Source organism: Hyperolius riggenbachi, chromosome 10 (assembly GCF_040937935.1).
Source record: "Hyperolius riggenbachi isolate aHypRig1 chromosome 10, aHypRig1.pri, whole genome shotgun sequence".
Lineage (NCBI taxonomy): Eukaryota > Metazoa > Chordata > Amphibia > Anura > Hyperoliidae > Hyperolius > Hyperolius riggenbachi.
The window spans coordinates 15,492,346-15,510,428 of NC_090655.1; the positions used below are offsets into that span (position 1 = coordinate 15,492,346).

Here is an 18,083-nt window from a genome sequence, read left to right on the forward strand (position 1 = left end):
AAAAACATACGGATAAGTTAATTGGCTCCCCCTAAAATTGGCCCTAGACTACAGTACTTACACTACATAATAGACATATACCAATGGTAGGGATTAGATTGTGAGCTCCTTTGAGGGACAGTTAGTGACAAGATATATATATACACTGTACAGCGCTGCGTAATATGTCGGCGCTATATAAATATTAAATAATAATAATAATAATAAAATAAGAGGCTTTTAAGGCGGACCTGAACTCAGAACTTCCTCTCTGTTCTAAAAGTTAAGCCATAGCATAATAGCCTTTAAAGAAAAACATTTCTTTGCTATAGCCGATGCAAATCCTGCAGTAAATCTGCAGTGTGTCTACTTCCTGCTTTCATGGAAGCAGACATAGGGTTAACATCCCGTGTTTACAAATTAGCTGCTCTGCCGAGGCAGCAAGCTGACAGAGCTGAGAGATCAAATTACACTTAGAATTAGTCACAGGTGAGGGGGACTTAGACAGGATAAACTCTCTAAATACATATAAGGTGCATTTCTCTCTCTCTGTTTTCCTTTTGTTCTGTGCAAGAGTTCAGGTCCTCTTAAAATGGACTCCCTGACTGAAAACAAAGTCATCTCTGCTGCCACCGGTACTATTTGCATTAAAAGCCCAGCCTGACTGCACTTCTGAGCTAATAGTAGACTCCATGGTTTTAAGATTTGTGCCTATCACAAACACGCTGCATGCAGCATTTTTCCCGGGCGATTGCGATGCAGTTCTTATTCGCTGAAATGAGGATCGCAATAGCGGCAACATTGCCGAAAATCGCAATGCAAAACTACGATGGCAATCGCTTGGCAAATGGGGCCTAAAGCGTGCACATACTATCGCCCACAGGTGTTGGTACTAGATGCCTTGGGTGACAATTTAGGGCCGAGTGCAGCACAGAATGCTATACAGAGGGGTGGCCCAAGCCAAGCGGGGGTAGGGAGAAAAACGATAGCCTCAGTGTGCGCTCAGATCACATGATCTATCAGACTGGATGCTTTTGCACCGCTGTGCATATGCTAGATTCTCATCAGAGGAAGCCACCACTGCCCGCCTCAGCCCAGAACCATCGACCGCGTGTACGAAGCCATGGGCCATGTGGGTCAAAATGAATTCATAATGAATGTGTGAGAAAGCGCGGAGGAGCCGCCGCCATGAGCCAGCTGCGGGCGGCTCCTTCCGCACTCAGCAATTACTCGCACGGAGAGGCAGCCGCCTCCTCGCATCATGAGGCGGCTGCCTCCGTGCATCAGCCTGCAGAACGCGGCGAAGCCGCCGCGTTGGATGCGGCGGGTAGCCGGCAGGTCCCCGCTGCGGAGACACCGCAGAGCGGGGCTGCCGTGGCTGGGACTCGTAGTCCTCCAGGGTTCAGAGTGACGCGCACGCGCGCACTCAGACAGGACTTAGTACACTCAAGAGGGAGTCAGCTGACCAGGCAGGTCAGCTGACTCTACCTCCACTCCCCATTGGTCCAGCAATCAGGGAGGTGCTGGGGGACACCTTTTAGTATATATACTGCTGGCTGTTCATTCATTCCTCGTCTGGCGTTGCGTTCACATACGTGGGAGCACCCAGATCCGTTAGTGTGCCGGGACCAGCTGGAGCTGTAATCCTACACTAAGCTAGATTCTGTTGATAGCTTAAAGTACTAGTTTGATTGTGATTATCTGTTATGACCTTTGCCTGCCTCGACTATCCTCCTGAACTCTGACCTTGTACCTCGTTATATCTGATACTCCGTTGCTGAACCCAGCCTGTACCTTGACTCCGCCTCTGCCTCTTGATTTTGTACCCCGATATTTCTGATACCTGTTGCCGAACCCTGCCTGTACCTAGACTCCGCCTCTGCCTACTGAATCTGTACCTTATCTGTCCGTGTGTTTACGACCTGGCTGGTCCGACCTCGAGAACCGACCTCACGATTGGAGGCGGTTCCTCGTCCTGTTAGTGACACTTGCGCCTGAGTGTCACTTTCGGACTTTCCTTCCCACTGTCAGTCTGACTCCTCCCGTCTTGGAGAGCTCAGACCTGTGGAAGGAATCTGTGCAGTTCTCCTTGCTGCACTGAGGCTTGTCCTCTATATTACTGTTGCACCAATCACACACTCTACTCAGGTGACCAGAGGTTAGTTAGTATATTGGATTATCGGTGATACTGCAGATCACATATAATCTGGTATACGTCTGTATTTCCCGTGATACTGCAGATCACCGGTAATCAGACCTCTCTGTGCTTCACCGAGCGTTACAGAATGAATGAATGATGCCATGTTTACAATCAGGGCTCTTTTCCACTTTGAAATTGCGTTTTTTACTAATTTCCCCTGCTGCGATTGCAATTGAGGCAACTGCACCAAAACAGTGGCAGGATGATGACTGCACGCTGTACAAAATCCCACTGCAATCGCACTAATGGAAACGGTCGCCGCTGTTTCCATAAGTTTAACTGTACCTTGAATTTTGCAATCTGTTGGGAATCAGATCGTAAAATGCTGCATTCAAAACACAAGTGGGAAAGTAGCAGTGGTCATCAGTAGCAGTTATGTGGGTAACAGTGAATTTTTTGTGAATGTTTTTTGGCTGCATGTGGCTTTTTGAACAATCTGTGAAGTAGCATGTTGTTGTACTGTTGCATGTTGAAGTATTTTTTACATATCTCTCACTTCATGATTTTCCTTGGGAACAAAGAACTCGTAGAGACCTGGGGGCTCGTCCGGGAGATCTTGCCCCCTACCCATCCCATTATATTAACCCATAACCCTTTTTAGAATGTAATCTTAATCTTAAAATTACCTTTCTTATTCAGCAGAACAACAAAAAAACTAAATGTAAGTTAAAGCATCATATTAAGCAGAAAACAATACAAGATTTGTACTACACAAAAGTTTCTAATGTTTTAAAATATACAAAATTATGTTGGGAATATTTAGCATATGATATTATTACTGATTTACAAAGCACCAACATATTCCGTGGTGATTTTATGCATTTCTTGGCACAAGAAGTAAGTAAACGAGAATGAAATTGGTGTAACCCCATTAACTTGGCCCCTCTTGGCTGGATTGGTACACCTTACAGTTTAAAGAGACACTGAAGCGGAAAAAAAAAATATGATATAGTGAATTGGTTGTGTACTATGAATAATTACTAGATTAGCAGCAGAGAAAATATTCTCATACTTTTATTTTCAGGTATACAGTGTTTTTTCTAACATTGCATCATTCTATAATATGTGCAGATTACACAACACTCAGCATTCAAAATGAGTCTTTCAGAGCAGTCTGTGAAGTAATGACCTCTCCTCTAGCAGAGGAAAAGTAAACAGTTCAATTACAGTTGAGATAATAAAAGTCAGATAACAGCCCTCTCCACGACTAAGTTAGTCGGAGAGCTTAATGGCTTGTTTGCATAGAGATAACAACTGGAGTTTCTCAACTCTTCCTGTACTGGAAACAATTACACTGATGTATCTGATCTTAATGTTTTATTTCTTAGCTGTGCTACACATACAAATCATAATATCATCATTTTTTTTTCGCTTCAGTGTCTCTTTAAGTATCACAACTTTTATAGGTAGACTCCGGCAATAATATTATAAACATCTTTCAGTCATAGAAATGGAATCAGCTTTGTTTCCATGTGGCCTTGCTGAAACCAAAACGGCTTATTATTAGAATTGTTTCACGTGTAGTTTATAACACTGCCATTTTGACATTTTAACTTGACCTGACGAAGTAAGCTTAGTCTCACGAAACTCGTCTGTTTTAGTGTCCAATAAATTGTTCTCTTTTCTTTTTCAGTTCTTGGTGAATGCTGACTGCAACATTACTTCTTGGAGGTAAGCCAGCACTTCCCATTCCATTTTTAAGCCACTTTCAACTATTTTATACTTTTTTGAGTGCCTCTGTTTCCCTCATTGTTCAAAAGCTGTTTCCTGGCCACGGAACTCGGAACATAGATTGTAGAGTTTGTTTCCTCTTTAGGGCCATCTACGTTATTGGAAAGCGGAACAAATGTGCAAGTGAATTGCCACCAGTGTACCCATGAACCTCTAGGGCACTTGTTTTGCCATCAGAAAAATGTTGGTCCTTGAAAAGCAACTTTACTGAATATAATGTAGTAAATAAAATAGCTTATTTTTTTACAATATTTATTTATAAATTATGTATTCGATGTTTGCACATTGTAAAATCTGAAATGAAACCTGAAATGAAACCTGAAATGAATTTACATTCTTAAAGCAAATGTGAAGTGACGTAAGAAAAAAATAGTGAGACACCCACGTACGTATTGACGGCTCCCCCTGCTGCTGCTCAAATCCCCGGCGTTGTTAAAGGACACCCGAAGCGAAAATAAACTAATGAAATAAATGATTGTATCTATCTTCCTTCTCCTAAAAATTACTTTTTAAGATATTCCGCAGTTGTATTTTATATTTAAATCGACTTTTTAAGTTTTAACTCTTTTATAGTTTTTGCTCAATGACGCATTCATTGAAGTATGCCAGAGCTAAAATCTAGGAACTATTGAACCTTTGTATCTCTTTCCTGCTCTCAGAAGCCATTTTCTGCTAGGAAAGTGTTTAATAGTTGGAATTTCTTATCAATGAGGGTCACACTGTAGTCACTTCCTGTCTGAGTTAGGACTGAGTCAGCCACTTACATACCTGATGTTTAACTCTTTCAGGCAGAGAAAGAAAAATAGGAACACAGCATAGTTATTTGTGTGCTAGGCACTGTACACACACATGTCTATCTCAACATGTCACATGTCACTTAGGGTATCCTTTAAACATTAGGTATGCAAGTGACAGTTTCTGCCGGGGTCAGGACCAGGTGGGACTATAGCTCTGATAAGGAACTCTTTCCTGGCATAAAATGGCTTCTGAGAGCAGGAAAGAAATAAAAAGGGTCAATAGTTCATAGATTTTAGCTCAATTCGATTTTGGCATACTTCGATGAATGTTTCTTTGAGCAGAGACAATGAAACAGATATAACTATAAAATAAAACTGTGGGATGTCTAAAAAAAGTAATTTTTTAGGAGATGAAGGATAGGTACAATTATATATCTCATCAGTTTATTTTCAGATCGTGTGGAACGGCAGAAGAACAGTGAGTCGGAACGCTGTCTCCGCTGTCTGCCTGTTTGTTTCTCTGCCTGGGAAATAACTGAAAGGCAGAAGTTCAGATTTTCTTAAAAGGAAGTGAGACTTGCGTCCTCAGTGTTTCTTTCATTTTTCATCTTTCCCTTAAAGGGAATTTCTTACTGAAACATCCAGAGCTGTCAGATCCATTCCTGATCTCCTTGTGCTGTTCATGCAGCCTCTCTGCTCAGATACATAAACATTGCGGTCGTGTCTCAACAAGATTATTTATGGAAAACAATGCGAAAGATAAGGCAGTGTTCCATGCGCCTGAGATCCCTGGCACAGCCCGCTACCCACAATGCACAGGGCTGACAGGCTGTATGTGAGCAGGCTGGTACTGCCCCCCCCCCCCCCCCCCCCTCTCCGCCTGCAGACAGGTCTGAACAATCCGCAGTACAGAAATCGTATTTTAGCACTGCAGTAGCCTCTCATTTATTACTCCTGTTTACAGAGAGAAGAATACGAGCCTGCTGCTCTAGTCACGGGCAATTCAGCTGCTCTCAGTGTTACCCGCTAAAGTGAAAGCTTTTGGGGCGAGTTTCCGATTTACAAACATTGTATGCCTTAAGGTGGAAATACATCAGGTGACTTGGAGACCATCCAATTTAATTATTACAAGCGAATCGAATGAAAATCGGTGTCACCAAGTGCCTGCCCGATCAGCCATGCAAACAAATTTCAGGTTGAAATTGGTTGCATGAATCGGTCAGGCATGCTGCAAGATACAATACAATACAATAACATTTCTATAGCGCTTTTCTCCAATAGGACTGAAAGCGCTTAGGCTCTCTTAGATTCAGTAATTGGTAGTAGGATGAAGTATTCACACAACAAAAGTTATATTTCTGCAAATGCCAAACTGAACAGGTGGGTTTTCAGTCTGGATTTAAACACGCCCAGGGATGGAGCTGTCCTGATCTGTTGAGGTAAGAAGTTCCAAAACATAGGGGCAGCATGACAGAAGGCTCTGGGACCAAAGGTTTCCAAGTGGACTCTGGGTATGACTAGATTATTAGAACCTGTGGATCTGAGAATGCGGGGATTGCTATGCAGCTGCAACATTTCTTTCATGATGCAGGGCCGATTTGCTCGATCAGGTGCGCAGTGGTAACAGCGAGTGATATCGTGACTAGCGACGAACGCAACAAAACCCCTGACGCTGCCCCCCCCCCCCCCCCAAATGTTCACTGTGCTTCCTTCCCCCGGTGCCCAGTGCACTATACTTGTCCATGTGCGCCGATAGCTCCGAGCGCCGTCCTTTGTCCATACACGTGGCCCCACAGTGTTGCTGGGATAACGTGAGCGCTTTTCAGCATGACATCAAACGGGAATCGGCCTGTATGGGCAGCCGACAGATCTCTCTCTAATCAGATTCGATCAGAGGACTGGTGCATATCAGAGCGGTTCATGAGCGTTTTTAAAAACGCTAGCGGTTTGAAAACCGTTTGGGTAATGTATTTCAATGGGCTGGAGCACACCAGAACGATTCGTTTTTTCCCCATACGCAAACTCAGGGCTGCTTTTTTAGATTTCTGAGGCGTTTCTGCCTCAAAGTATAGCAAAGTGGAAAACCGCCCTGAAAAACGAGATCAGATCGATTCAGAACGGTTTTCTAGGCGTTTTTGTTACAGAAGCTGTTCAGTAACAGCTTTACTGTAACAATACATGAAATCTGCTGCACAAAAACACTCCAAAAACCGCTAGGCATGTTTAGAAAATCCCATTCACACTACAGCATTTTGCTGGCGATTGCTATAATACCCTATGGGCCCGTTCTTACTTAGGCGATTTGCGTTAATCGCCGGCGATTAACGCAAATTGCCAAACGCAAATGTGTAGCCTGCACCATTTTCAGGCGATTTCCCGGCGATCGCGTTGCAGTGCTATAGAAGCGCTAAACGTGATCGCGGGAAAATTGCTGCAGTGTCCAGTGATTTTTCCACGTGTAATTGTGAAAAGATCACTCGCCGGCGTTTTGCGCTTTTAAGTGTGAATGGTCCCCTGAACATGCCTAGACTCAGTCACTGCCAGAACAGTGTGCGAGCTAGTAGAGAAACTTTTTTTTTTTTTTTTTCTTCTAGATTCCTTCTAGGCAGTGCTTTTGTCAACCATTAAAGTGGACCTGAACTCAGAACTTCCTCTCTGCTCTAAAAGATACACAACAGCAGCACGGTGGCACAGTGGATAGCGCTCTCGCCTTGCATCGCTGGGTCCCCGGTTCGAATCCCAGCCAGGTCAACATCTGCAAGGTGTTTGTATGTTCTCACCGTGTCTGTGTGGGTTTCCTCCGGGCACTCCAGTTTCCTCCCACCCCCTAAAAACATACAGATAAGTTAATTAGCTTCCCCCTAAATTGGCCCTAGACTACGATACATTCACTACACAATACAGACATATGACTATAGTAGGGACTTGATTGTGCGCTCCTCCGAGGGACAGTTAGTGACAAGACTATATATACTCTGTACAGCGCTGCGGAAGATGTTGGCGCTATAGAAATACTAAATAATAATAATAATAAAAAAATCTGAAAATCTGCTTCAAAAACCTCTAGCGTTTTGAAGATCTGCTAGAGGTTTTTCGTGTGCACTGGCCCAGAGAGAGATTTGTCTCTTGGTCGAATCTGCACATCATTGCCGAATGTATGACTACCTTAACCACTTGAGGACCACAGTGATTAACCCCCCTAAAGACCAGGCACATTATTGTGAAAATGGCCACTGCAGCTTTAAGACCAAGCCGTCGGATCGTAGTGATCACTTTGACAGCGGCGGCGGCGGCAGGGGGGGAAAAGAAGTGCACTTACCTCCCTGCTGTTCCAGCGACGATCGCCGCCCTCCCTCTGCTCTGGCCGGCATCTCTGCTCCGTCTGACGTCAGCGCCGGGTCCCGGCTTGATGACGTCAACAAGCCGCGACCCGACCTGAGCGTCATTTGGAGCGGAGATGCCGGCTGGAGAAGAGGTGGCTACTGCGGCTCATCGCTGGAGCCTGGAAGGTGAGTGATGTCTTCCAGCTACAGGGGGGACACCTGCCTCCATGGGGGACACACAGCCCAGCACACCACAGACCGGATCCGACCGCCCGACCCCCCCAAACGCGCGCACCCCCCTCCACGGCAAAATGCCCTGGTCCTTAAGGGGGATTAGACGGCCGGTCCCGAAGTGGCTAATATGAAAATTACCCTCCATCCCTCCCTCCCCCCGTCTGCCTATCACAGGGATCGGCTGTGATAGGCTTCAGCCTATCTCAGCGGATCGCTTCTGAGTCCCCCAGGGGGACAGCCGTGTCACACGGCTGTCCCCAGTACAGAGCTGCTGCTGATCGCAGCGCTGTACACTGTGTAAAGACGGCGTTTTCGCCATCTAACAGTCTTCCGAGCGGCAACCGCCGCTCGGAGACTGAAGCCTGTGCGCAATCTCTTGCAAATCCCAGCCCCAGGACTTGACGCCAATTGTCGTTAGGTGGTCCTGGGGCTGCCGCCGCGACCACGCCCGTTGGCGTGGGGCGGTCTTTAAGTTGTTAATTATTCGCTGGAAGAAAAAAAAATGTTTTACTGGAAAGGGGGAAGTTGTGGCTTGCAAATCACTGAACCAGCAACACTAGCAGCTTTGGTTTGCTAATTCCAAATTTGGCACTCGGGATCGGGCTGACTAGCATATTAACAGAATGTTTTGCTGCTCTATTTTCTCTGTGCAGACATAATGCTGAGTACACACATTGCAATTTCCCGCTCGATCAGGATCAATTCGATTATTTCCGACATGTTCGATTCGGTTTCGTTCGATACAGCCGTCGATTTTGCATACTTATCATGCGAAATCGACGGCTGTATCGAACGAAACCGAGTCGAACATGCCGGAAATAAGCGATCGCACGGGATCGAGCGGGAAATCGCAACGTGTGTACCCAGCATTAGGCTTCTGACTAGAGATGGTCAACGAGAGGCTACTAATGGCGGCTGGCGTGCAGATTGGATGCAAATTTGGCTGGGTTAAAGTGGACCTGAACTCAGAACTTCTTCTCTGCTTTAACAGTATAATTACCTTTAAAGAAAATAATTTGTTACAGCGGATACAAATCCTGCAATACATCTGCAGTGTGCCTACTTCCTGCTTTCATGGAAGCAGACATAGGGCTAACATCCTGTGTTTACCAATTAGCTGCTCTGCAAGGCAGCCAGCTGACACAGCTGAGAGATCAAATTACAGTTGTGATTAGCCACAGATGAGAAGGAATAAGACTAATCTCTCTAAATACATACAGGGTGCATTTCAATGTGTTTTCCTTCTATCTTGTGTAAGAGTTCAGATCCACTTTAATGAAATGCACTTTCTGGTCACCTAGGTTAGGCAAGTTCTAAAGCAGCCTTTCTCAACCTTTCTACCATGGAGGAGCCCTGCTAATAACTTTTGGATCTCGAGGAACCCCGCATTTATTTTGCAGGAGGCGTGGTCTTTAAAAGTATGTGTGGCTGTTTATTTCACTATCCCCATTACACTGCCACTCATTATAGTGTCTCCTGAGCCCCCAATTTAGTGCTTCTTGTTACAGTACCACCTATTATAGTGTGCTCTATTATACTTCCCCCACGATGGGGGAAAATGCCAAGGAACCCCTGCAGAGTCCTCAAGGAACCCTGGTTGAGAAAGCCTGTTCTAAAGCTTCATACACAGGTATGGCTGAGAATGTAGCGTGTACAGCGCCCCCCGACTCTCTATGGATGCATAGATGGTCAGTCTGCCTTGGTGGATTGACATGACCGAGCGCTGCCTGAGAGCTTTGTTCTCTCCCTGCTCACTCCATTGGCCATCCTCCCCCTACATAGCAACAGAAGGAGTCGCCAGCCTGTGGCCTAGCAACGCTTATGTACAGAAATTGGCCTGAACTGTCCCATGAAGGACCATGCTCTGATCCCTGCTGGGCAGAATTCATTGTAGGCATGTACCACTCTACAGTTTACATTAAAGAGAAACCGTGACCAAGAATTGAACTTTATCCCAATCAGTAGCTGATACCCAGTTTTACATGAGAAATCTATTCTTTTTCACAAACAGACCATCAGGGGGCGCTGTATGACTGATATTGTGGTGAAACCCCTTCCACAAGAAACTCTGAGTACCGAGGTACTCCTGGCAGTTTCCTGTCTGTGAACCCTGTTGCATTGTGGGAAATAGCTGTTTACAGCTGTTTCCAACTGCCAAAACAGCAAGCAGCAGCTACATCACCTGCCAACAGTAAAAATGTCACCATGTGATAAATGTCAGAATGTAAATCAGGGAGAGGAAAGCTTTTACAAAGGGGAAACACTGACTAAATCATTTATACATAATATTTTAAAAATTAAGCACTTTTTTATTACATTATTTTCACTGGAGTTCCTCTTTAAATTTGCATACAAGCTGAAATTGTTAGCATCTCATTCACCATACAGTGCATGCTTCGCATTAAGGCCCCCCTTTTACACTTACCGCGGTGAGTCACGTCGTGGTGCTCTCCCCCGCCGCAGGTCAATGCAGTGGCCATTAAAGTGACAGTGAAGCGAGAGAGAAAAATGATAATATAATGATTTGTATGTATAGTACAGCTAATAAATAAAACATTAGGAGCAGAGACGCAAGTATAATATTGTTTCCAGTACAGAAAGAGTTAATAAACCCCAGTTGTTATCTATGCAAAAAAGCCATTGAGCTCCACAACTTTCAAAGTCGCAGAGAGCTCAGTCTTCTAAAGCTTGTTATCTCAACTGTCAGTCACTGTATTGTTTTCGTCAGCAGAGGACAGGTCAATAGTTCACTAGGCCTGCTCTGTAAAATCGTTTAGAATGCTGAGCAGTGTGTAAACTGCAAATATTAGAGAATGATGCAATGTTATAAAACTGAAAATAAAAATATGAGAATATTTTCTTTGCTACTAATGTTCTAGTAATTATCCGTACTACACATCCAATTCAATATATCATCATTTTTTTTTTCACTTCAGTGTCAATGAGACATGACACACTGCCTGCGGTGTGACACGATGCAGCGGAAGTGCTCCAGGTTCCGCAGAAGTAATACCGTGCGACTTCCCCAGCAATCCTGGAAGTGCAGCAGAAGTTGCATGTTACATTTCCAAATCGCACCACAACAGTGTAAAAGAACCCTAAGTCGATGATTTGTGATTGGGTGGCCATATTGCAGCATCAATCTCTGGGAGGCCGGAAAATGGAATAATGGATGGGCACCGCTGAAATCTGATTGGCCGTTTCAAGTAACCGCCTGACTTTTGCTCCTGTTTTCTCTGCTTGTATCAGATTGACCAACAAATAGATTGAATGTGATCAGAGAGGGATCGTATGGCTGCCTTTACTGCAAACAGATTGTGAATCGATTTCAGCATGAAATCGATTCACCATCTGTGAAGCCTCCGCTACCCCCTGTGTACATTACCTGATCCGTCCCCCGGTCTCCGCTGTCTCTTCTCCGCGCTCGGCTCCATGGCTCCCACTTCACTTCACTTCCTGTCCAGGGAAGTTTAAACAGTAGAGGGCGCTCTACTGTTTAAACTTCCTGCCAGGACAGGAAGAAGTTAAGCCTGCCGGAGCCCAGCGGAGAAGGAGCAGCGGTGACAGCGGGGACACGCGCCGGCGGAGCAGGTAATGTATTGCTGCTAGCGTCGGTCATCGGACATTCGAACGCCGCTATCGACGCACTCCCGACCCGCCGGCAATCGAGCGAAATCTTCTGCACGGACGGATTGGCAGAAACGATCGATTTCGGACGCAAATCGATCGTTCGGTCAGCGTCTGCGCAACGATTTCACAGCAGAGTCGATCACAGTGATCGTATCTGCTGTATATCTGCAGGAAAATAGGTGTATGGGCCCCTTTAGCCTGTTAGCGCTGGGAGAGTTTTGGTTTTACAGTCGCTGTGAGGTTGTGACATGCGGTCAGCTTAGCTGCACGTTCTTGTTGCCCAACTTCTCCTTTTAACACGAGGCTGAGGACAGGCTGACTAATCTGTATCATTTCTGTAAAGTAGAGTCTCTCGTCATATGAACCGATAGGGTGTGTCACTAGTCAAAAGGATCTATAAAACATTTTTCTCACTTTCCATTAGCAGCACTTTTTTATCTCAGTGGGGCCTTGATGCGCCAAACGCTTTCTCATTTTATATACAGTGTGTTTTTTTATCTGATGGCCTATATTACTTTTATTAGTACAGTAAACAGGCAGCATAAAACAGCTATATATTTTTTTCTTTTAAATAATGCACATTGCCTGGCCGTCCTATGGTGCTATGGTTACCTCTAATCCATAATCCTTGAAAAAGCATGCCGATCAGATTTTCGTGACTGAAGTCTGTCTGGATTAGACGCATGGTTGTTTCAGGTGTGTGATTCAAATACTACTGAGCATGAAAAATCATGCCGTGTGACTTTGGTGATCAGACTCAAGCGTTTCTGAGGTGTTGAGTCTGATTGGCAAAGCTATACAGCATATTTTTGGGTTTCTATTGACCCGAGGAAGCGGGGGACACCCACAAAATGCGTTGTCTGTGCAATAAACTTTTTGAATTTTTGTGTTGTAGCAGGAGAGGAAAGCCAAACACTGCTTCTCCTTTTTAAACCGTTTTTAATTATTTTATTACTTTTGGGTGCCTCCACCATCCAGTTATAACTGTTTTACACCTTTTGGAGGATTTAGTAAAATCCCCTTCTGGGGCTAACATGATCATTAGGAAAGTGACCAATGAGGATCCTCACAAACCCAAGCGGTGGCGTGGAATCCTCCGCAAGCCTTATTGGTGGTTGCATCCTTGTTGCAACCAGTTGCCAGTAATTGCAACTGTAATTGCAGTAACTGCCAACCTTGTTGCCAGTAATCCTCTTCACCCAAAAATCTTCTGGTTCTTTGACATATTGCACAACTGGCTCCCGGCACTTGTCCCGTTTGTATTTTTTAGCCCTTGGCATTTCCAGGTCCGTCCTTCTTCAAGTGTACTGTACAATGTTTTACAGCTTAATATATTTTTTAATTAATTGAATCTGTATCCCTTTAAAGTGAACTTGAACTGTATTTACAGTCAGGGCCGGCGCTACCATAGAGGCAAAGGGGGCAATTGCCCCAGGGCCCTAGAACCTGTAGGGGCCCCCAAGGTGTCTCTCCCCAACTTAACCGTTGCTCCCCGGGGCCCCTACGCAGTCTTTGGCAGAGCCAGGGGGTTTCAGCCTCTGGCTCAGGGGTCCTATGGGGAAATATGGCTGCAACAAAATGTCTCTACTGCTGCTTTTTGGTTGGGAGGGGGGTGGCTATTTGGGGGGCCCCCAGGTTAATTTTGCCCAGGGGCCCCATTGTTACTAGAACCGGCCCTGCTTACAGTATGTCACCATCAGTTCCTCTCAGAAGCTCACCATTTTTTTCTTACAATGGTTTCTTCCAGTTTTGACAAGATTTTGTCAGAACTGAAATGTATCCGTCACTGACAGTTCCATATCAGTTGCTGTCAGTTATAACTGAAAGGAGAACTGTGCAAGGTAATGTCCATGTTCCCCTATGGCACAAGTGTGCAATATTACAGTTTAACAGTGTGCTGACCAGGAAGCTGTTATGGGGTAATGGCCATTTTCAAAATGGAAGACTGAGAATTCCATTGATCACAGTGGACAAACGGGACACAGGAGAGGAGAAAGAGGTTGAGGAGTAGACTACATGGGAGGTAAGTATGACCTGTGTATGTTTATTTTGACTTTGATTTTTCAGTTCAGGTTTGCTTTAAATAAGCGCGGTTCTGTCCGCTCGCCAGTAGGATACGGGTTGGTGAGCCCATGACAAACATCTCATGACATTGTTGAATCTGCTGAAATTGCTCTCCGCTCGCCCTTGTCTGCCTGGGGGAAGCTGTGCGCGGTCGGGGCCGCGGCCTACATCTCCGTGTGCAAACTCCTGATCATTCCGCTCGCCCTCGACTGCCTGGGGGAAGCTGTGCGCGGTCGGGGCCGCGGCCTACATCTCCGTGTGCAAACTCCTGATCATCCATTTTGCTAACTATACATTCCGGAGTCTTGCCTGTAATCGGAGGTGACACATGAGCACGGTTTGCTACAGCTGAGTAACCATATGATCATCCTGTCTCCGGTGCACTGGACTGTGCTGTCCTGCATTAGATATGCGCGCGGGGGGTGGGGGGGAGCGTAGGCAGCGCTCTGCTAACCGATGTGGTGGGAGATTTAACAGATGGTCGTGGAATAAACAGAGCAGATCTATCGTTTCTGGAGGCGCGTCAGATTCCTGCCGGGCGTTCGTTGCTGAAGTGTGGCTCGGAGGGAGTTAATCAATCACCAACGGCGACGCGTCTGCGATGAGCTGGAAGAACCGGTTATTCGTATCACTTCTATAGCTCACCTTTTTATCTGTTTCCTCTACAGATGCCAGTAAAACGCGTAAAACAAAATCCTGCACACACGGTATGCTGGTCACATCGCTGCTGTAGATACAGGTGGAAGGCCAGGCTTCCGAAATCATTTAAAGCAACCCTAAAGTGACCGTTTAAACATGTGTAAAAATGGCACACATGATGCAATTTCCAATCAGATTGATGGTCGAATCAATAATTTCCAACAGGTCCGGTCTAATTTCCGACCGTTATTCTGATAGATTTTCCTATTAATTCTATATAAAACCGATCAGAAAACGATTGGGAATCAGACCAGACCAGTCGGAAATTATCAATGTGACTTTGAATCTGGCGGGAAATGGCATCGTGTTTACCAGGCTTAAAGAGACACTGAAGCGAAAAAAATATATATGATATAATGAATTGGTTGTGTACTATGAATAATTTCTAGAAGATTAGCAGCAAAGAAAATATTCTCATACTTTTATTTCCAGGTATATAGTGTTTTTTCTAACATTGCATCATTCTATAATATGTGCAGATTACACAACACTCAGCATTCAAAATAATTCTTTCAGAGCAGTCTGTGAAGTAATGACCTCTCCTCTAGCAGAGGAAAAGTAAACAGTTCACTTACAGTTGAGATAATAAAAGTCAGATAACAGCCCTCTCCACGACTGACTTAAGCAGCCCATACACTCAGCCGATTTTCTGGCCGACCGATCGATCCCGATCGATCGATCGATCGATTGCAAATCGGTTGGCCAATCGACCGATCGACGGCCGATTTCGATCGATTTCGATGGATTTCCATCGAACTTGCAGGGTGGAAAATTTAGGTCGATCTGATGAGATTGCTTATCAGTTTGCATTGGCCTTAATGGAAATCTGATGGCAAAAAATGCCATCAGATCGAATTTCAATAGATTTCAAACTGAAATCTATTGGAATTCTATCCTGGTAAAAAATGTTCTAAAAACGCATCAGATAGATCATCAGATGCATTTCTTATCTATCTGCTGCCAATCTGACGAGTGTATGGGCACCTTTAGTCGGAGAGCTTAATGGCTTGTTTGCATAGAGATAACAACTGGAGTTTCTCAACTCTTCCTGTACTGGAAACAATTAGACTGATGTATCTGATCTTAAGGTTTTATTTCTTAGCTGTACTACACATACAAATCATAATATCATAATTTTTTTTCTTGCTTCAGTGTCTCTTTAATGCTCGGGATCGCAGAGAGCCTTCCTAGCACTTGTACATTTTAATTGGCCGCGCCCAAATTGTGCGCAGGGTGAAGCTGAACTCCTGGGTGACAATAATACTATATGTAATTCAGGCTCCAGCAATCGACACCAAATTATTCATTAAACGCGCCGCTACAGATGTAATTTTTGTACCGCTTATGGTGGCGCCCGAAGTGCTGCAACCAAAATGAGCAGATTGGCCCCAGACCCCTCTCCGTGCCCTCGTTCCACCGCTGTTCCCCTGTTAAAGTTATTTGACCTGCAGGTGAAATACTTCTTTGGTTCTCCATGGGCAGCCTTTGAAAACAGTCACTTGTCACAGCCGCGCTTCTGGCAGAGATGAGCTTCTGCTCCTTAAATATCCCCAGGGTAGCAAAGTACAATACATAGCGGGTAACTTCCAACAACAGTACACCCTGTGCTCTATACACACACTGTGTCGGGGTTAACTCCACCACATGCAGGAATGGGGGGCACACACACTCCCCCGGTCAGCCCCCTGCTCACCAAACGGCTTCTTGCAACTGAGCGTATCGCAAATCACTTTGATCCAAGCACTAGGGATAAACATAAACACCACTTCTCATAGTGTAAAAAGTTTCATTTAATATGGCTCACAAGCCCTGCTAAAATAGTTCTGCGTACCAAATTATGTATAAAAACCAGCATATCTCACATAACCGGTGACTGGCAGGTCTCTCCACGCCTTGTCCGGTAAACCCTCCGTTCGGCAAGTGTGTCAGGAAGTGTATCAGGCAGCATACGTGTCTCAGGCTCCGCCCTACGCGTTTCGTCACTGGGGGGCGTGACTCATCGTTTTGGTTTATAGCAGGGGCCACAAACTCGCGGCCCGCGGGCCATTTGCGGCCCTCGATACAATATTTTGTGGCCCGCGCCCGCAAAAGCTTCCTTATAGTTCGCTTCAGTGCTGTCACGATCGCTTCTGCAGCGTTTACTGCTGACTGCAGTGGTATTGCAACCCAAGCAGTTCTGATGTCATTACATGCATTTGCTTGCATAGTTTGGTTTGCACTTAAACTAGTTGCTGATTCCATCTGCAGTCACTCTGAAGTTAATGACAGTTTAATATGCTTTTGCGAAAACAAACATGTCTGTGGGGCTGCAAACCCTTTCTTGCAGGCTGCATAGCTTTGTCTGCCTTTTCCTGCTGTCAGCCTGTGATTGATTACCATTCACCTGTGTGGGAATCTGCATGTCTGCTCCCATTGGATGACCTCAGTATAAAGGACTGCTTCCTGCAGTGCTCCATGGGCTATCATGGTCTCAGATTCAGTCTGTTACTCTGCCCGAGCCCCCTCCGTTTCTAGATCTCGTGTGGACTGCGCTGACTCCTGTGAAGGGTCAGTGAGTCCTTCCAGTTCAGCTCTTGTTATCAGAAGTTGTTACTTTGCTAGTCTTGCATCATCTATTGGTTCATCGCCAATATATACGCATACTAGCGCGTTTGTTATTTTCCTTGTATTCGTGTTATGTTAATACATCAGTGTCGCTGATATATACGTACTCGAACTGTTTATTTCCTGTGTTCAGTCAGTTAGTTTCCAGCATGTTTTGGTAGGTTGCGCGTATCGTGATCACCCGTGCTTAGCTAGTTCAGTCCTGTTGCTAGTCCTGCTCCAGGTCTTAGTCAGTGTTCCTTGCTTAGGTCATATATCGGTTTATATCGGTTTATCTCCAATATATACATATGTCCGTTAGTCGTTTGTAGTTCATTGATAGCTGTAATCGTAATACACTAGGAAATCATACCTATTGTATATTTGTGTGGATTACGTCTGCCTTCTTTGTACTCTATTTCCCGACTATCCTGTCCTGTCCTTGTGAGGCACGCCACCGCTGCAATCGCATTGGCTGCCTCATTCCAGTCTGTCTTGTCTTGGACGCTTGCTGTCACTTAAGTAGTGACTAGTTAAGCAAGCGTTCATTCTGTTACCTGTCCTGATCTTCTGAGTTCTGGTTTATGCGCTCAGCGCTACCTTGCGCTGAGCCACTATAGTGGAAGGATTGTTTTGTGGCTGTTCGGATCTACGCCTGCTCTGTGCGCCATATCTCCTGTTGGAGTCAGTCCTCTCCTCCACTAAACTGGGGATATCCTGGTTCCTTGTGCTAGCGTGTGTACCTCCTCTACGTGAGACAAAAGGACTCGGCTCCATAGGTGAGTATCTAACTATTCTTTTTTTTTAGGACACTTTAGGTTTGCTTTAAGGAAAGATACAGACAGGTCAGGACCATAGCCATGACATCACACTGTGGGTGGGGTTTCACCACAATATCAGCCA

General features: G+C 45.2%; 1 protein-coding gene across 1 annotated transcript in view; it reads left to right on the plus strand.

The window, feature by feature from the left end:
• The window catches only part of PTPRE (protein tyrosine phosphatase receptor type E), a 362,965-nt gene that overhangs the window by 108,279 nt on the left and 236,603 nt on the right, over nt 1-18,083 (plus strand). The window contains exon 2 of the mRNA XM_068257334.1: nt 3,813-3,850. The gene's annotated coding sequence lies outside the window, so the exon portion shown is untranslated. The remainder of the gene's footprint in view (nt 1-3,812; nt 3,851-18,083) is intronic.